The sequence below is a fragment of the Balaenoptera ricei genome, chromosome 18, assembly GCF_028023285.1.
Source record: "Balaenoptera ricei isolate mBalRic1 chromosome 18, mBalRic1.hap2, whole genome shotgun sequence".
Classification (NCBI taxonomy): Eukaryota; Metazoa; Chordata; class Mammalia; order Artiodactyla; family Balaenopteridae; genus Balaenoptera; species Balaenoptera ricei.
The window spans coordinates 29,015,849-29,038,038 of record NC_082656.1 but is presented as its reverse complement, the minus strand read 5'-3'; the positions used below and the strand labels follow the sequence as shown (position 1 = coordinate 29,038,038).

Sequence of the window (22,190 nt, the reverse complement as noted above, 5' to 3'; positions counted from 1 at the left end):
GGAGCAGAGTTAAGATGGAAGAATAGGAGGATGCAGAATTTGTCTCTCCTACAAGTACATCAAGAATACATCTACAAATGGAACAATTCTGAGAGAGTACTTGCTGAACATCAGTGGAAGATTTCAGACACCTACAAGGACAAGAAAAATCTCCTCACAGCTGAGTAGGATGAAAGAAAGAAAAAAAGAAAAGAGGAATCAAAAAAAAGGGCCAGCAATCCTGGTGGGAAGCTGAAGGTGAGGACAGGTTTCCACAATCAGAAAAACCTCCTCATGGTGGGCAAATTGGCTGGGACAGAAAGGGACTTTCAGGGAATCAAAGGAGAATGCAGCAGACAGTGTGTGGAAGGCAAGACAAAGTAAGAACTGTGCACTTGGTCTATACTGCCACCCTGCACACTCCAGCCTGAGTTGTGTGTCTCCTATTGTGGAAGTGGGCGGGATGCTGGAAAGTGAGGTTTGGAACGTGGACCCAGGGAGGGGACAGCTGTTGTCTGTGAAAAGACAACCTGAAGGGACAGGAGTAAGGAGCTCCCCAACCAGGAAAGTTTGTGGAAAAATCCCGGGACACCATAGAAGCAAGGCATCATTGTTGAGTAGCATGCAAGGGATGGGGCTGTCAATGTAACCTCCTTCCCCACCTGCTGGCTTCAGCATCCATGGGCACTGGGAAGGGCACTCATCTAAGCAGGCTCACCCTTCCCTCAAGCCAAGGTCTCTTCCACCCTCATAGACTCTGGGGTCCTGAGCACCACCAATCACAAAGCTTCCTCAGGAATCAGCCCTGGGCACCCCTGCCTGAGATGGGAATCCATCACTGCTGGCAGGGGCTGAGTGTTAAAGTGTGGGGTTAAGAGAGTGGATTGGGGAGAGGAGCACTGTTGGCTGTGCAGATATAACAGAAGGGATGGGAGTGAAGGGCTCTGTGGCTGGGAGTACCCATAGAAGAAGCATGGTCTGCCTAAGAAATTAAGTGCCATTGCTGAGTTGTTTGCAAGGGGAGGGGCTGTCACCACCCCCACATGCCAGCCCTTGCCCCCATGGGCACTGGGAGGGACTACCACCAGAGAAAGTGTGCCACTGTCTGGTGCAACTGCCTGCCAGTTTCTGCTGCAGGCACTTCATGCACACCCCAGTTGTGGCTGCCATACCCCTCCATGGCCTGAATGAGTAAGTGTGCCCCAATCAGTCACTACTTTCACTCCTCTTGCCTGTGTGGGGAACAGAAGCCTGAGGGTGGCACACATGCAGAGGTGGGGTCATAAACAAAGCTGAGCACCAGGGGTGGTGCAACTAAGGAAGAGGATCGGAAAGCTCTCCATGCAGCTTCACAAGCCTACAATTTGAATGTTAGTGCATTTAATGTTGTCCCAGAAGTCTCTGAGACTGTACTCATTTCATTCATTTTTTCTTTATTCTGCACTGCAGAATTGTTTTCGACCATTCTGTCTTCCAGCTCACTTATTTGTTATTCTACCTCAGTTATTCTGCTATTGAGTCCTTCTAGTATATTTTTCATTTTAGTTATTGTGTTGTTCATCACTGGTCGTTTGCTCTTTAGTTCTTCTAGGTACTTGTTAAATATTTCTTGTATCTTCTTGATCTGTGCCTCCATTCTATTTACAAGATCTTGGATGATCTTTACTATAATTACTCTGAATTCTTTTTCAGGTAGATTGCCTATTTCCTCTTCATTTATTTGGTGTTATTTGTTTTTACCTTGCTCTTTTGTCTGTAACATATTTCTCTGTCATCTCATTTTGTCTAACTTACTCTGTTTATGTTCTCCTTCTGGCAGGCTTCAGGGTCATAGTTCCTCTTGCTTCTTTTATCTGCTCACTGGTGTGTCAGGTCAGTCCAGGTGTTTGTGTGGGCTTCTTAGTGAGAGAGACTGGTGTCTGTGCACTGGTGGGGGGAACTGAATCTCTTCCCTTTGATGGGCAAGGCCACATCATGTGGTGTGTTTTGGGGTGTCTGTGAGCTTCGTACCACTTTAGGCAGCCTGTTTGCATATGGGTGGGGCTGTGTTCCTGTCTTGCTGGTTGTTTGGTGTGTGGTGTCCAGCTCTGGATCCAGCAGCCAGTTGGATGGAGCTGGGTCTTGGTGTCAAGACGGATACTTCTGGGAGAGTGCACGCTGATTAATATTCCCTTGTCTTGGGAATTCTCTGGCAGTCCAGCATCCTGGACTCGACACTCCCACCCTGGAGGCCCAGGTGTGACCCCTGGCTGGGGACCCAAGAGACCACAAGCTTCACAGCAGTGCCAGAGTAAAAAGAAAGAAAAAAAAAAAAAAAAGGAAAAGAAAACAAAGAGACAAATGAAACTCAAGACAAACAGTAAAAACAAAAACAAACAGGAACAATACACACACACACACACACACACACACACATAAAAAAGAAGAAAGAAAACAAACAGACAAACCATACCCAAGACAAATGATAAAAACAAAACCAAACAAAAACAAAGAAGCAGACAGAAAAGAAAAAAAAAAAAAAGAAGAAATCAAATAACAACAGAACAAACAAAAACACTCAAAAATGAAAGCTATCCATAAGCTCCAAACTAACAAAAACAAAAAATGAAAAAAAAAAAAAACCCACAAATACAAAGTACAAACTAATAAATAAAAAGAAAAAAGAAAGCAAAGAAAACATTAAACACATAAAAACGACCAAGAAAAAGAAAAACAAGAAAAACAAACCCCACAAAAGAACAAAAAAGTAAAGTAAAAATACAAAAATTAAAAAAATATATTAAAAAGTAAAAAAATAAAAAATAATAAATAAAAAAAACAACAACACCAACAATGGAACAATACAAAACACACAAAAAAAGAATACTAGTACTAAGCATATTTTCCTGGGCCTCCTCTGTTTGTTTCCTTGCTCCCACAGTGAGCCATAGCCAACATCTGCCTCCCAAGGAGGCCGTCAAATACCTCTAGGTAGGCCTCTGGACCTCCTGTGGGCCCTGTGGGGCCAGCTCAGTCTCTGACCTGGCCCAATTCCTGCGTGTACTTGCTCCCAAAGTCCATTGTTGCTATAGCTAAACTGGTCTCAGTTGTGGGAACACTCGTTTTCTATTCAGATATTCCAGGGTTTACCAAGGCAATTGTAGGGATTTAATTCATGGTTTGTGCAGCTTCATGGAGAGCTTTCTGATCCTCTTCCTTAATTGCACCACCCCTGGTGCTCAGCTTTGTTTCTGGCCACACCTCTGTATGTGTGTCACCCTCAGGCTTCTGTTCCCCACACAGGCAAGAGGAGTGAAAGCAGTGACTGATTGGGGCACACTTACTCATTCAGGCCATGGAGGGGTATGGCAGCCACAACTAGGGTGTGCATGATGTGCCTGAAGCAGAAACTGGCAGGCAGTTGCACCAGACAGTGGCACACTTTCTCTGGTGGGAAGCCCTCCCAGTGCCTATGGAGGCAAGGGCTGGCATGTGAGGGCAGTGGCAACACCACCCCTTGCAAACAACTCAGCAATGACACCTCATTTCCTAGGTAGACCATGCTTCTTTTAGAAGAAGAGAAAGAGAAATGGTCTGAGAAAATATGTGAAGAGATTATAGTTGAAAACTTCACTAACATGGGAAAGGAAATTGGCCTCCAAGTCCAGAAAGTGCAGAGTCCCATACAGGATAAACCCAAAGAGAAACATGCTGAGACATATTAATCAAACTAACAAAAATTAAATACAAAGAAAAAATATTAAAAGCAACAAATAACATACAAGGGAATCCCCATAAGGTTATCAGCTGATTTTTCAGCAGAAACTCTGCAGGACAGAAGGGAGTGGCAGGATAGATTTAAAGTGATGAAAGGGAAAAACCTACAAACAACATTATTCTACCCAGCAAGAATCTCATTCAGATTCAATGGAGAAATCAAAAACTTTACAGACAAGCAAAAGGTAAGAAAATTCAGCACCACCAAACCAGCTCTACAACAAATGCTAAAGGAACTTCTCTAGGCAAGAAACACAAGAGAAGAAAAACACAAAGGCAAACCCAAAACAATTAAGAAAATGGTAATAGGAACATACATATAGATAATTACATTAAATGTAAATGGATTAAATACTCCAACCAAAACACACAGACTGGTTGAATGGGTACAAAACCAAGACCCATATATATGCTGTCTACAAGGGACCCACGTCAGACCTAGGGACACCTACAGACTGAAAGTGAGAGGATGAAAAAGATATTCCATGCAAATGGAAATCAAAAGAAAGCTGGAGTAGCAATACTCACATCAGACAAAATAGACTTTAAAATAAAGACTATTACAAGAGACAAGGAAGGACACACATAATGATCATGAAATCAACCCAAGAAGAAAATATAACAATTGTAAATATGTATGTAACCAACATAGGAGCACTGCAATACAGAATGCAAGTGCTAACAGCCATAACAGGGTAAATCGACAGTAACACAATAATAGAGGGGAACTTTAACACTCTACTTACATGAATGGATAGATCATGGGGACAGAAAATTAAAAAGGAAATACAAAACTTAAATGACAAACTTAATTGATGTTTATCGGACATTCCATAGGAAAGCAGAATAATACACTTTCTTCTCAAGTACACATGGAACATTCTTCAGGATAGATCACACCTTGGGTCACAAATCAAGCCTCAGTAAATTTAAGAAAATTTAAGTCATATCAAGTATCTTTTCTGACCACAACATTGAGATAAGAATCAATTACAGGAAAAAAACTGTAAAAAAAAAAAAAAACACACACAAACAAAAGGAAGCTAAATAATGTGCTACTAAAAATCCAAGGGATCACTGAAGAAATTAAAGAGAAAATCAAAAATTATCTAGAAACAAATGACAACAAAATCATTACAACCCAAAACCTATGGGATGCAGCAAAAGCAGTACTAAGAGGAAGATTATAACAGTACAATCCTACCTCAAGAAACAAGAAAAATTTCAAATAAACAAGCTAACCTTACACCTAAAACAGCGAGAGAAATAACAACAACAACATAAACACACCTCAAAGTTAATAGAAGGAAATAAATCATAAAGATTAGGGCAGAAATAAATGAAATATAAACAAAGAAAACAGTAGTAAAGATCAATGAAACTAAACGCTGGTTCTTTGAGAAGATAAATAAAATTGGTAAACCTTTAGCCAGACACATCAAGAAAAAATGGGAGAGAACTCAAATCAATAAAGTTAGATATGAAAAAGTAGAAGTTACAACTGACACTGCGAAAATACAAAGGATCAGAAGCGACTACTACAAGCAACTGATATGCCAATAAAATGGACAACCATGAAGAAATGGACAAATTCTTAGAAAAGCACAACCTTCCATGACTGAACCAGGAAGAAAGAGAAAATATGAACAGACCAATCACAAGTAATGAAATTGAAACTGTGATTAAAAATCTTCCAGCAAACAAAAGTCCAGTGCCAGATGGCTTAACAGGTGAATTCCACCAAACATTTAGAGAAGTGGTAATACCTAAACTTCTCAGATGCTTCCAAAAATTGCAGATGGAGGAACACTCCCAAACTCATTCTATGAGGCCACCATCACCCTGATACCAAACCCAGACAAAGATACTACAAAAAAAGAAAATTACAGACCAATACCACTGATGAATACAGATGGAAAAATCCTCAACAAAATACTAGCAAACAGAATCTAACAAAACTTTAAAAGGATCATACACCATGATCAAGTCGGATTTATCCCAGGGATGCAAGGATTCTTCAATATATGCAAATCAATCAATGTGATACACCATATTAAAAAATTGAAGAATAAAAACTATATGATCATCTCAATAGCTTTAGAAAAAGTCTTTGACAAAATTCAGCACCCATTTATGATATAAACTCTGCACTAGTGGCCATAGAGGGAACCTACCTCAAAATAATAAAAGCCATATACAACAAACAACAAACCCACAGCAAACATCATTCTCAATGGTGAAAAATATAACACATTTCCTCTAATATCAGGAAAAAGACAAGGGTATCCACTCTCACCACTATTACTTAACATAGTTATGGAAGTTTTAGCCACAGCAATCAGAGAAGAAAAAGAAATAAAAGGAAACCAAATCAGAAAAAAAGTAGTAAAGCTGTCACTGTTTGCAGATGACATGATGCTATATATATATAGAAAAATCTGAAGATGCCACCAGAAAACTACTAGAGCTAATCAATGAATTTGTTAAAGTAGAAGCATACAAAATTAATGCACAGAAATCCCTTGCACTCCTATACACTAACAACGAAAGATCAGAAAGAGAAATTAAGGAAACAATCCCATTTATCATCACAACAAAAATAATGAAATACCTAGGAATAAACCTACCTAAGGAGGTAAAAGAACTGTATGCAGAAAACTATAAGATACTGATGAAAGAAATCAAAGACAAATGGAGTGATATACCATGTTCTTGGATTGGAAGAATTAATATTGTGAAAATGACTATACTACCCAAGCAATTTACAGATTCAATGCAACACCTATCAAATTTCCAATGGTATTTTTCACAGAAATAGATCAAAAAATTTTACAATTTATTTGGAAACACAAAAGACCCCAAATAGCCAAAGCAGACTTGAGAAAGAAAAACGAAGCTGAAGGAATCAGACTCCCTGACTTCAGACTGTACTACAAAGCTTCAGGAATCAAGACAGCATGGTACTGGTACAATAACAGCAATATAGATCAATGGAACAGGATAGAAAGCCCAGAGATAAACCTACCCACTTATGGTCACCTAAGCTATGACAAAGGAGACAAGGATATACAATGGAGAAAAGACACTCATTTCAATAAGTGTTGCTGGGAAAATTGGACAGCTATATGTAAAAGAATGAAATTAAAACACTCCTTAACACCATACACAATAAACTCAAAATGGATTAAAGACCTAAATTTAAGCCCAGACACTATAAGACTCTTAGAAGAAAATATAGGCAGAACACTCTTTGACATAAATCACAGCAAGATCTTTTTGACCCACCTCCTGAGTAATGGAAATAAAAACAAAAATAAACAAATGGGAACTAACAAAACTTAAAAGCTTTTGCACAGCAAGTGAAACCATAAACAAGATGAAAAGACAACCCTCAGATGGGAGAAAATATTTATAAAAATTCAAAGGACCAAGGATTATCCTACCTAATATACCAAAAGCCCATGGAGCTCAATATCAAAAAAAACCAAACAGCACAATCCAAAAATGGGTGGAAGACCTAAATAGACTTTTCTCCAAAGAAGACATACAGATGGCCAAGACACACATGAAAGTTGTGGAACGTCACTAATTATTAGAGAAATGCAAATCAAAACTACAATGAGGTATCACGTTACACAGGTTAGAATGGACATCAACAGAAGCCGACAAACAATAAATTCTGGAGAGGGTGTGGAGAAATGGGAACCCTCTTGTGCTGTTGGTGGGAATGTTAATTGATACAGCCACTATGGAGAACAGCATGGAGGTTCCTTAAAAAACTAAAAATAGAATTACCATATGACCCAGCAATCCCACTACTGGGCATATACCCAGAGAAATCCATAATTCAAAAAGATACATGCATCACAATGTTCATTGCTGCACTATTTACAATAGCCAGGTCATGGAAGCAACCTAAATATCCATCCACAGATGAATGGATACAGAAGATGTGGTACACATATACAATGGAATATTAGCCATAAAAAGGAACAAAATTGGGTCATTTGTGGAGACATGGGTGGGCCTAGAAACTGTCATACTGAGTGAAGTAGGTCAGAAAGATAAAAACAGATATCATATATTAACATATATATTTGGAATCCAGAAAAATGGTACAGATGAACTGGTTTGCAAGGTAGAAATAGAGACACAGATATAGAGAACAAACCTATGGACACCAAGGGGGGAAAGCGGGGAGTGGGGGATGGGATGAACTGGGAGATTGGAATTGATATATATACCCTAATATGTATAATGTAGATAACTAACAAGAACCTGCTGTATAGCACAAGGAACTCCATTCTCTGTACAGTAAAAACTAGCACAATATTGTAAAACAATTATACCCCAATAAAAAAAAATAATAAACAGAAATCTCTTGCATTCTCATACACTAACAATAAAAGATCAGAAAGAGAAATTAAGGAAACAATCCCATTTATCATCACAACAAAAAGAATAAAATACCTAGAAATAAATCTACCTAAGGAGGCAAAAGAAGTGTATGCAGAAAACTGTAAGATACTGATGAAAGAAATCAAAGACGACACAAACAGCTGGAGTGATATAACATGTTCTTGGATTGGAAGAATCAATATTGTGAAAATGACTATACTACCCAAGCAATTTACAGATTCAATGCAACACCTATCAAATTTCCAATGGTATTTTTCACAGAAGTAGATCAAAAAATTTTACAGTTTATTTGGAAACACAAAAAACCCCAAATAGCCAAAGCAGACTTGAGAAAGAAAAACGAAGCTGAAGGAATCAGACTCCCTGACTTCAGACTGTACTACAAAGCCACAGTAATCAAGACAGTATGGTACTGGCACAAAAACAGAAATAGAGAACATAATAGAAAGCCGAGAGATAAATCCACACACCTATGATCACCTAATCCATGACAAAGAAGGCAAGATATACAATGGAGAAAAGACAGTCTCTATAATATTTGATGCTGGGAAAACTGGACAGCTATACGTAAAAGAATGAAATTAGGACACTCCCTAACACCATACACAAAAATAAACTCAAAACGGATTAAAGACCTACCAGACACTATAAAACTCTTAGAGGAAAACATAAGCAGAATACTCTTTGACATAAATTGCACCAAGATCTTTTCTGACCTACCTCCTAGATTAATGAAAATAAAAACAGGGACTTCCCTGGCAGTCCAGGGGTTAAGACATTGCCTTCCAATGCAGGGGGTGCAGGTTTGATCCCTGGTTGGGGACCTATGATCCCACATGCATCGCAGCCAAAAAACCGAAATATAAAACAGCAGCAATATTGTAACAAATTCAATAAAAACTTTAAAAAATGGTCTACATCAAAAAAAAAAAAGAGAGAAAAGAAAAACAAAAATAAACAAATGGGACCTAATTAAAAGTTTTGCACATCAAAGGAAACCATAAACAAGATGAAAAGACAACCCTCACAATGGAGAAAATATTTGCAAATGAAGCAACTTACAAAGGATTAATCTCCAAAATAGACAAACAGCTCATGCAGCTCAATGTCAAATAAACAAACAACTCAATCAAAAAATGGTGGAATACCTAAACAGACATTTCTCCAAAGAAGACATACAGATGGGCAACAAACACATGAAAAGATGGTGAACATCACAAATTATTAGAGAAATGCAAATCAAAACTACAATGAAGTGGGCTTCCCTGGTGGCGCAGTGGTTGAAAATCTGCCTGCCAATGCAGGGGACATGGGTTTGAGCCCTGGTCTGGGATGATCCCACATGCCGTGGAGCAACTAGGCCCGTGAGCCACAATTACTGAGCCTACGCTTCTGGAGCCTGTGCTCCGCAACAAGAGAGACCACGATAGTGAGAGACCCGCGCACCATGATGAAGAGTGGCCCCGGCTTGCCACAACTAGAGAAAGCCCTTGCACAGAAACGAAGACTCAACACAGCCAAAAATAAATTAAAAATAAATAAATAAATTAAAAAAAAAAAACTACAATGAAGTGTCACCTCACCACAGTCAGAATGACCATCATCAAAAAATCTACAAACAATAAGTGCTGGAGAGGGTGTGGAGGAAAGGAAACCCCCTTATGCTGCTAGTGGGAATGTAAATTGATCCAGCCACTATGGAGAACATTATGGTAGTTCCTTAAAAAACTAAAATAGAACTATCATATGACCCAGAAATCCCACTACTGGGCATATACCCAGAAAACCATAATTCAAAAAGATACATGCACCCCAATGTTCATTGCAACACTATTTACAATAGCCAGGACATAGAAGCAACCAGAATGTCCATCAACCGAGGAATGGATAAAGATGTGGTACATATATACAAAGGAATATTACTCAGACATAAAAAGGAACAAAATTTTGTCATTTGCAGAGAAATGGATGACCTAGAGACTATCATACAGAGTGGAGTAAGTCAGAAAAAGAAAAACAAACATCATATATTAACACATTTATGTGGAGTCTAGAAAAATGGCATAGATGATCTCATTTGCAAAGCAGAAATAGAGACACAGACGTAGACAAGAAACTTATGGATACCAAGGGGGAAAGGGGGTTGGTGGGATGAATTGGGAGATCGGGATTGACATATATACACTGCTATGCACAAAATAGATAACTAATGAGAACCTATTGTGTGGCTCAGAGAACTCTATTCAGTGCTCTGTGGTGACCTAAATGGGAAGGAAATCCTAAAAAGAGGTGATATATGTATATATATAGCTGATTCACTTTGTTGTGCAGCAGAAACTGACACAGCAGCATAAAGCAACTATTCTCCAATAAAAAGTTTTTTTTTTAATTAAAAAAAAAGAATAACATTTGGGAGACAATACAGGTAGACATGAATTAAGGCAGTGGGAATGGAGAGGAGGGGACTTATTTGGGGAACATTAAGGTATGGAATTTTAGAATGACAGGGGATAAGGGAGTGGGAAAGTAAAGGAAAACTGACAGATGTGTGGAAAACTGATGGGATGGTGATACCATTAGTTGAAAAAATAAATCCAGTTTTGAGTGAGTATAAATTTGAAGATACAGAGTTTGAGATTTTTATGGGATATTCAGGTGGGAATCTCTGCTTGTCAATTAGAAGTATATTTCTGGGACTGAAATGAGATGTCCATGCCAGAGATAGAGATTTGGGGGTTAATCAGCTTATAGACAGCAGCTAAATCCATGGGAATAAATGCAATCCACTGATGGTTTATAGAAAAGCGAAGGAGGGCACTTCTGGTTCTGAAATATGGCAGACCAGGAACTTGAGAACCTATCTAATGTAAACACACAAACATGTAAGATACAATGCAGTAAAGCTTATTAGAGCAGAGCTGCACTCAGAAAGTAGTGGATGGACTGGGAGTTTGGGGTTAGTAGATGCAAACTATTACATTTATAATGGATAAACAACAAGGTCCTACTGTATATCACAGGGAACTATATCCTGTCCCCTAGGATAAACCATAATGAAAAAGAATATAAAAAATAATGTATATATGTATATAACCGAGTTACTTCTCTTTATAGAAGAAATTAATACAACATTGTAAGTCAACAATATTTCAATAAAAATTTAAAAAATAAATATAATGATAAAGTTGATATAGTTACATTTACAAGATTAAGAAAGTAGAAATACTAAAAATGTTACTCAGAATTTTACTACACTATAAAACTGTTACTTCTGATTACAAAGGAAGGTATCTTATAGACAGGTAAATAAATGATTGATTTTGAAAATATTTCAAATATCAGAATATGAACAGAATAAAATTTAGGAACTACATCCTAAAAACAAAAAATAAAAAACAGTATGACATACGAACATGCCATCTCTCTATAGGAGTAGATAATATAGTCAGATATTTAAGTCTACTGTTGCACTGGAAATAATTAGCTGAAATACATGTGTGGCCTATACCAGTTTCTTATACTGAGAAAATATAAAACCCCATCACGAGTAATACAAAATCATTTGTTAATCAAATTTCATTGAAATATTCTATTTTATGGTAAAATTTTAATTTTGTGAGGAAAATAGTTTAGAAGAAATTTTTAAACATTGTCAGTTTTAGCAGCTCCACTCATAGAAATAATCATCATTTCATTCCTGCAAGGATACTGGTATTCTGAAGGGATGCAGAATATTGCAGAATATAGTTAAATTGCTAAATTCACAAGATTCACTGGATTTTTGGCTCAAGTATCACTGAGTGATGGTTCCATTTCATATCTATAGTTAAGAAAGCTTAAGCTTTATTACCTTAAAGTAATATTTGATCTGGGCATTATTAAATTGAGGTTATAAGCTGATATACAGGTATACTATTTTTTACTGTGCTTCACTTCATTGAGCATCTCAGATATTGCATTTTATACAAATTGAAGTTTTGTGGCAACTCTGCATAAAGCAAGCCTGTAGGCACCATTTTTCTAACAGCATTTGCTCCTATGTGTTTCTTGGTTACAGTTTGGTGATTCTCACACTATTTCAAACTTTCATTATTATTATATTTGTTATGGTGGTCTGTCATCAGTGATTTTTGATGCTACTCTTCTAATTGTTTTGGCATGCCACAAACCATACCATAAAAGACAGCAAACTTAGTCAATAAATGTTGTGTGTGACAATCTGCTCCACTGACCAGCCATTCCCCCATCTTTCTCCCTATCTTGGGACCTCCCTCTTCCTGAGATACAACAATATGGAAATTAGACCAATTAATAACCCTCCAGTGACTTCTAAGAGAAAGAAAGAGTCACACATCTCTCACTTTAAATCAAAAGCTAGAAATGATTTAGCTTAATGAGGAAGGCATGTAGAAAGCTGAGATAGGCCAAAAGCTAGGCCTCTTGCACCCAACAGTTAGCCAAGTTGTGAATGCAAAGGAAAAGTTCTTGAAGGAAATTAAAAGTGCTATTCCAGTGAACACATGAATGATAAGAAAGAAAAACAGCCTTCTTGGTGACATGAAGAAAGTTTTAGTGGTCTGGAGAGAGGATCAAACCAAATGCAACATTCCCTTAAACCAAAGCCAATCCAGAGGAAGGCCCTAACTCTCTTCAATTCTGGCAAAGCTGAGAGAGATGAGGAATATGCAGAAGAAAAGTCTGAAGTTAGCAGAGGCTGGTTCATGAGGTTGAAGGAAAGAAGCCATCTCCATAACCGAGAAGTACAAGGTGAAGAAATAAGTGCTGATGTAGAAGCTTCAGCAAGTTATTCAGACACTCTAGTCAAGATAATGAAGGTGGATACACTAAACAACATATTTTCAATGTAGACAAAATTACTTTATATTAGAAAAAGATGTTATCTAGGACTTTCGTAGCTAGAGAGGATAAGGCAAAGCCTAGCTTCAATTTTTCAAAGGACAGCCTAACTCTCTTTTTAGGGGTTAATATAGTTGGTGACTTTAAGTTAAAGACAACACTCATTTATTACCATTCCAAAAATGGTACGGCTCTTAAAAATTATACTAAATCTAGTTTTCCTGTGCTCTATAAATTGAATAAAAAAGTCTGGATGATAGTACATCTGTTGACAACATGGTTTATTGAATGTTTTAAGCCCAAAGTTGAAACCTACTGCTCAGAAAAAAAAAAAAAAATATTCTTTAAAATATTCCTGTTCATTGACAAGGTACCTGGTCATCCAAGAGCTCTAATAGAGATGTACAAGGAAATTAATGTTATTTTCACACTTGCTAATACAACATCTATTCTGCAGCCCATGAATTAAGGAGTAATTAGACTTTCAAGTCTTATCATGTAAGAAATGAATTTCATAAGCCTATAGCTGTCATAGATAGTGATTCCTCAGATGGATCTGGGCAAAGTAAATTGAAAACCTTCTGGAAAGGATTCTCCCTTCTAGGTGACATTAAGAACATTTATAATTCATGAGAAGAGGTTACAGTATCAACATTAATAGGAGTTAAGAAGAAATCGATCCCAACTCTCATGGATGACCTTGAAGAATTCAAGACTTCAGTGGAGGAAGTAACTGCAGATGTGGTGGAAGAAGCAAAAGAACTAGAATTAGAAGTGGAGACTGAAGAAGTGACTGAATTACTGCAATCTCATGATAAAACTTTAATGTATGACGAGTCGCCTTTTATGGATGAATGAGGAAAGTGGTTTCTTGAGATGGAATATACTCCTAGTGAAGATGCTGTGAAGATTGTTGAAATCACAACAAAGGATTTAGAATATTACATGAACTTAGCTGATAAAACAGCAGCAGGTTTTGATAAGCAGCAGGTTTTGTAATTTTGAAAGAAGTTCTACTGTGGGTTAAACGCTATCAAACAACACTGCATGCTACAGAGAAATCATTCACGAAAGGAAGAGTCAATTGATGAGGAAAACTTCATTGTTGTCTTATTTTAAGAAATTGCCACGGCCACCCCAACCTTCAGCAACCACCACCCTGATCAATCAGCAGCCATCAACATCGAGGCAAGACCCTCCACCAGCAAAAAATTACGACTTTCTGAAGGCTCAGATGAAGGTTAGCATATTAGACCAATAAAGGTTTTTAAATTAAGGTATGTATATGTTTTTTAGACAAAATGCTATTGTATACTTAATAAACTATGGTATAGTGTAAACATAAATTTTATATACACTGGGAAACCAAAAATTTGTGTGACTCTATTGTGATATTCACTTTATTGTGGTATTTGGAATTGAACTTACAATATCTCTGAGGTATGCCTGTAGTTATAATTCTAAAATATCAGCTAATTGGAAATATGTATGACTAGGATATTTTGATAGTCTATCAACTTTCTGTCCTTTTCATATAAACATTAAGGCCATAAATTTGATTATTATTTATCAGAAATAAATCATTTTTTTCAAATTAAAATACATGTTATCTCTTCCACATTATCAAATGCAATTAAGTTATTCTCAAAAACAAAATTTTCAAGGGGAGGGGGTTGATAATAACAACAACAAAGTGAAAATACAATTCTCTATGTTGTTACCTAAAAAGTAAACTAAAAGTTAAAATTATTTATAATAAGAGAAAATTAACTATATCTATGTATATATGTATATGCTTTCTATGTAGGGATAATTTGTATCTTATATAAATATATATATTATATATACTAATATATATATATATATATATATATATATATAATTTCTGGGAACTAAATATATAATGTTTACTTATGAAAATAACAGATAACTCCTTACATGATAGAGAGAAATTATAACAAAGTTTCTTAAAAGATCTATGTTTGTGTCAAGTACAGTTTAAGAGAAGGGAAGACTAAACAGTTTATGTGCTATAATAATTCTAGTAACAAGGAGGAAGAAAAAATATCAGCATATTAAATTATGTATTATAAATTCAACCTGATAATCTAGAATCCAGTGATAATGACAATAATACATTCATAAATTATACTTAGCATTCATGGTTACATGAAACACAAACTTTCAAGAGAAAACAAATACTCAATATATTATAATTAATTGGGATACAAGAAACTTAGAAATTTAGAATATAAATTCAAATTAGAATAGTCCAGAGTAAAAGACAGAATACCTATTGATCATTATAAGAAAACAGGATATTTATTAGTGCTTTTCACGTTGAATCAGAATTGGAGCCAAAGAACTGTCCAAACTAACCCACATTTATAATGAGAGAGTCAGCTTTGCACAGTGTCAGTGTAGTAGCCAATGAGGTTTACCAGATGCGCGATTATTGTTAATTGAAAAAATTTCCCAATAATGAGAGAGTCAGTCAGAGTCAGAAGATTTCATTAAGACTAAGAGGTGATCATGACATATTCCTTAAATTTTCAGGCTCCATAAAAAATACCGGGCAGGAAAAAAGTCAGAGTGAGTGTGGAAGAGAGGGAAACACAACTGCACTGTCAGTGTAGTCAAACAGTGTCCAAGTTTTGGAGAAGAGTGTGGTTTACTCTCCCATTAGCCAAGTGTATGTATGTGTGTGGATATGTGTGTTTTCTAAAAGGAGAGATTGAAAGTTTGTCACCTGGATTTTAGGCAAAAGGAAAGAAACCTTTCTAAAAGGTTTAAAGAAAACCTTTACTTGAAGACTTGACTCTATAAAATATCTGGAATTTGTGTGATGTTGTCTTGAAAAATGACAAAGAAAAAGTTGATGAAATGGTGACTTCTTTAGGATTAAAAATTGGAGCTCAGGTGGCATGACATTCAGATCCTTAAGTTCAAATTAATGCCATCTGTAGTCAGTGACTACCCATATCCCATGCTGTTCTTGCTACAGTGTGTGAGAAACTTCCTAGTCCCCTGGATATTACAGCTGAGAGAGAAAAGAAACAAGATGATGTGCACAGCTTAACTCTCTTTCACCAAAACCCAGGCACTAAAACAGCTTTTATGAAATATGGAAATGAATATACTGCTCTAGTTATTATCTTTGTTTCCAAAATGTTTGCAATTGATGCTAAGGCTTTGACTTAGAATAAGCCAAGATTGTCCGTTCAAAAAGAAATCGCTCAGAGTCGTGAGCATGCAAGGCTAAGGCACATGAAGAAGCTTGTAGCAGCACAGGGGCAGGCACCCTTGGAGCCCATCCAGTATGGGCGTGCTCTTGAAACAAGTCCAAAGGTAGAAGAGCCAAAAGGTGATGAGCAGCAGGTGGAGAGTATGACCTCTAAAACCTGTGCTCCAGGAAAGAAACAACTAAGGGTCTTTTATTGCATTTGCTCGAGTATTCAGTGGCATGGCTCAAAGGTGAAAGAAAATTTTGTCTTGAGGCCCAAATACAGTTCTGTTGAGTTTTTGTAGTGTATAGCTTTAGGCTTCTCAACTCTGGTAGATGACCTTCCCCAAGTTCCCCACATGGCATGCTGTAATCTGGAGAACCTGTATCTTCTGCTAGGAAGGGAGATGGGAGACCTAGAGGAGGTACTTCTAGGAAATGTGCTAATAAGATGCCAACAAGAATTTGTGCTGAAATCTGCAACACTGTGCAACTTGTCATCCTGCCCGCCATTTATATCACTCAACTTTGAAGCACCCCTATTGTGAAGGTTGCTGTTGGACCAAAATACCCAAGTGAAATGACTCAGTCTGTCAAAGAAATTAAGCTGTTGAACCAAGCTGATCCCTGTGTCCAGATCTTAATTCAGGAAATGGAAGAGCACATCTTTATATGGAAGAAAAGATTGTGGAGCAGGCAGAAAAGCAGAGAACCCTCAACAAAAATAAATAACTACTACTATAAACAGATTATTTTCTTCATAATAAATTAAAAAGAATTGCCTAGCATTTGATATTGGGAAGATATTGCATGCTGCAATATCTCTGTGCATTCACTTTCAATAAAGTTGATCCATATAAGTATCTCCTAAAAATGCCAAAATTCTCCTGTCCATCTCTGAGCAATGGAGAATAGAATTGAAGAGATATAGAGCAAGGATAAAAACGATAGGAAAGCCAACATTCCACACTGTGCTTCCAGGACAGAAGGAGTGAGTTTTTTCATAGGTCAAGTGGAAACCCCAGAAATGAATAGAGCTTGAACTGCTGTTATTTCTCACAAGAGGATTGTCTGCAGATAATGAATACAAAGAGCATGAACTGTGGATCCATGGGTGGCAGGAGGTAAGGGGATTCCTATAAAAGGACTAGGTCAAACTAAGTCTACATAGGTAGAATCTTTCCCGGGTCCTTCAAAGAACTCACACATAAATCCTTTGAAAGAACAAGTCCTTGGAATATGCCACATAGAGGACATGAATGACCAATCAGGGCCAACCAGAGTGTCAAAAACAGCAAAGTAGAATAAAGCAAGTGTCAGTTAGGTAAAAAATGCTTCCTTTCCCACCTTTCTTCAATCTCCTCATGAATTTGGAAAAATCTAGCCTCGAAAAGGAAATTTGAAAAAGTGAATTAAAGCTAACCATAAACTTCCTTTTTTATTCCCACCATTTACAGTCCCAGAAAAAAACATGAAATGGGCTCTGTACTTGAAGGAGGAGAAAAATTAAAATCAATTCATCCTTAACTTGATTGATCTTTAAAACTTCTAAGTCACCAGAGAATTTTGGTATCTGCTCAAGATATAACAGAGATAAACATGGAGATTTGACAGAGCCTGATTAAATTCAGTGAATTTACAAAAATGTCATTTATACCCCTCTGTTTTGAGACTCCTCGATATACTAGCTGCTACATTTATAACATTCTTCAATAGCTATGTTCCTTTTAATAGAGCTGTATTACTTTCAATGCACTGCAAAGACTCTTTAAATATGTACGTGACTTAAAATTGTTTATACACTAAAAGAAAGACTCTATTAATTTAAAGGAAGTAGTACAATAGAAGCATATATGGAAAGAGACTCAATTAATACTTATGCTTCCTCCTGGTGCCCTAGATATTTCAGAGGTGGCAATGTCATAACTGATATCATTTCCCTATATTATTTTAGAAATGGATAGGAGGAGACTAAATAAGATTTAACTCTGTCTTTATATTGAACAGAAAACATGGTAATGGAAGCAACAAGAGTCTCCAAAAATTTTTCTTCCTCCTTCTCTATTCAAGAAATATTTATTGGCAAAGGAAAATGTTTCACATTTTTTTAGAAGTGACTCTTAAGCAATATTTATCTTATCAATAAATGTTTTTTCTCTTCAAACAAGCACCCTCAATGCAAATACAAAAAATATATCTCTAATCCACATAGCTTGCTTTCTTAAATTAGTCACCTAGAGGATAAGTAATAGTCCTGTACTTGAATACATCATTTACTCTGGTAACCTATTTTTTTTTTCAGAAAATTCATTGAATTCAAAGCTAATTACTCAAAGGTAAGATTTTGTTCTCTGATTTATATGAAGTGTACTATTCAGCAAAAGCCGTGGTTAAGCTTGACACGTGATAGATACATAGATACATAGTTTTTAGTGACATATATTGAATTTGAAATCAAGACTATTTTATTCAGTTAAATTTTAAGCATCAAAGTTTCTGAATACCAGTCCTAAACTAATTTCATTCTAATGTAATGTTTTATGAATAATGTCTAATTTTGCGCAATGATTTTTTAAAAAAACTATTTATTAGAAATAATACCTGAGAAGTTATAAAAGGGGAAAGCTAGCTGCATGTGATAAAAATATTGATCAAGTTTCGAGTGGGACAGAATATTTGAAAATCATTTTTTGAAAATCTATCAATACTTTGTTTTGTGTCATCAATTCAAGCAATTTGTTAGCCTAGTGCTATTTCTCTGAGGGAAGATATATAAGAGGTGGTCTGCCTTTTGTTTATAAAAGCCTACTCCCTGTGAATAGTCTACAAAGGTGGATTTCTAAAGCTATTACAAAGAGTTGAGAGACATGTTGGTGCAGGGAAATAAAGGAAAATTCTAGAGAGAGAAAGAAACTATTTGAAGCTTAATTCTATGAAAGAGTCTAAGGGTGATGGAGAAACCTCAAGTATTTTTTGGGACATGATAATAGAATGTGTATCCGTGTATGAATACACATGGCTCTTATTCATTATTCAGTTTGACAAGATATTCATTGGGCTCTTTCCATATGAAGAGATGCATACCAATTTTATTGATCTTAATCAATGCAGTATTAAGTAAATCATTTAATTTTAGGAAGGTCAACAGTCCAATTAAATGTAAATATTAAGTATAAATTTTAACTGATGGGAAATAGTATTTGCTTAGGTCAACACCAGATATTAGTGTATTTTGACAAGTAGCATTCAATTATTGCAGTCCATACCTCTGTTTCAGTATTGAAAAAGGGTACCATCTAACCAATATTTTAAACTATATCATACCACCCTACTCTACACATAGTCCCATAATTGGTAATTTCAGCTATCAAGAGATTACCAATAACTAGAAAGGAACATCAGTGATCATAACAGTCCTTGAATAAAGCCTTTATTTATAGATTATTTACTCATAGCCCATTTTCACACAATTTTCATTTGCTTGGTTAGCTTGTTTCCAGTATTATAAAAATTAAAACTCACAAGTGAGTAGGCTGATAAATACAGGCACAGTAAGAACTTTTTAATTATGAAAGACTGACCATAACAGCAAGATACCCAAATGTGTAAATACACATAATATTATTAAGTTTATAAAATAAGCACGAGTATAAAAATCTACATAAATGAAACAAAACAAATCAATTAAATCCTAATGAAAATTTTATTTTAGTTATTTTATATGCTGGTCTTTTTACTGTAAAAAGACAATTCCCACCTCTCCATCACCTTACACACACACACTCCTAACAGCACATCCTAATGATCCGATTCCTGCCACATTTATGCATCAGAATTCCTCTTGTGTATGTTCGTTAAAGAAAAAAAACTTTGGAGACAAGTTCTGGAAAAAGAAGAAGTATATAGTCGTGAAAATCTCTTATTCCTATTGGATATCACCCCTGTTACTATGATAGAAGGAAATGAAAATAAGAAGATATTCTGATAGTCTGAATAGAGGCAGAACTGCTTCCAGCCCAAAAAGAGGAGGGCATTTTGTACACTTCAGGCAGCACATGTTTGGATTCTCTGGGAACACCAGGACACAGCAATCATAACCAAATATACTTGGCAAGCCTGTGTAAGAGAGTGGAAAAATGGAGGCTACTCTAAGTAGCTTGCTAAAGTAAGAGAAAAAGAAGGATGGAAATTCTGAAGGATAACTGCAGACTTACGGTGCAACAAATATACTACATGGATGATCCTCAGGAATGACTAATAGACCCTTCGGGTAGTTCTGAGATTCTGTTTTAACTTATTTAATAATTAGCACTGCAGTAGATATTTAAGATATGAACATTTTGGTTTCTGGTAATGAAATAAGTTCTTCAGAAGTTTCATTTATGTACAATTATTCATGCCCAGGTAAAGTTGGTATTTCCCTACTGTCTTGCACTCTGATTGCTATTCTCAGGAGTTTTACAAATTTCAACTGAAGGTGGTTGAGGCAAAGATCCATATATTACACTTTTAAGAGAACTTTACTCTGAAATCCTGACTCAATGCCTACTTGGTGATTCCAACTGGACAACTTTTCACTTGAAATCTAGCCTTGAGCTCTAAGCAGTTTGCTCCTTGATGATTCTCCTGCGTCCTCTGGCTGCCCCTTTAGTCTTCTTGAATCAACAGTTCTTCTTAAGTAGAGAAAATAAAGCTCCAGGCCAAAATAAGACAGAAAGAGCAAAGAAAAAAAAAAAAAACAAAAACTGGCAGTCTTTCTCTCTTGTGATTCCTTTACTTCATTCACTAAGGCTACATACTCAGTTTTTATAAAGTGAGAGAATCATGATGGAAAGGAGAAAAAAAAAAAAAAAACCGATATAATTCCCTTTTCATTGAAGGTTAGGTAGTATTCAACATTCTTCCAATGATTGCTGGTCTATTTCATTAATACATATTTGTGGTGGTTTTATTATGCTGTAATCTTTCTCAGTACTCCTTTTGTATGTCCATCATACTAAGTGGTCTCCCCTACCACCTTAAAGGGACAGGGATGCTTTCAGTAAATTTGGGGCCAATTTGTATTTTGCCTTCTCTCTTTTTATTTCATTTCCATGATAATTTTTATATTTTAGTAATATCTAATGGATTATTTGCTATAAATAAGTAAAATATCTGTCCTAAGTACATCATATAGTAGACAATATACTCCACTTAAAATGTGATATATCTTAGAATTATTATGGATTTTTTAATGTACAATTATGATATGATAGACTATTGAAAGACAGTCATGGTGGTGTCTTGGTTTAACATAATGGCAATAGAGTTTGAAGAAAGAAAATGGCTTTACATCACTAGTAGAATGAATACCTTTTGGCAATAGATTAAGTATGAGTTCTGAACATAAGTAAAAATTTAATTCTATCTTAAGTAATTAGTTTCTTAAGGATGAAGAAATCAAGTTGTTTGTGCTAGTATTGAATTAGATACTCAAGTACCTGGGAAAAAAAGACAATCATTACATACACATTTAAAGCTTGCAAAAATCTTAAGTGAGAAACACGTTTGCCAAATTTTGGTATAGAGGTGACATTTAAAATCACAGAGATAGATGAGCTTGCCTAAGAAGAGAGAAGGGGCAGATATTAGTAGATGCTCAGAACTTGGATTCAGCAACTGAACAATTAGTGATCTGGGGGATGCTGCCTGCTAATATATAGTCTTTTTAATATGATTCTAGTCTGGACGGTTTTCAGGTCATATCATCTTAAAGAATTAGAACTCTGAGTTTTTCCTATTTTAGGGAGTGTATTTATTTTTGAATATTGTTATTTTTCAAAAGAATGGTCAGGTTTATTTTACATTATAACAATTAACATTTATTTCATCTTTGCTTAATTTTCAGTTTATCAGCTACCATGAAACAATTTGCACTATTTGATGCTTTTTATACTTTTACAGCATGCAGTTATGA

At 36.0% G+C, this 22,190-nt stretch overlaps 1 pseudogene; it reads left to right on the top strand.

Moving 5' to 3' along the window:
- The first annotated feature begins 15,843 nt into the window (after positions 1–15,843).
- LOC132352754 (elongation factor-like GTPase 1) lies at positions 15,844–22,190 on the top strand (annotated as a pseudogene).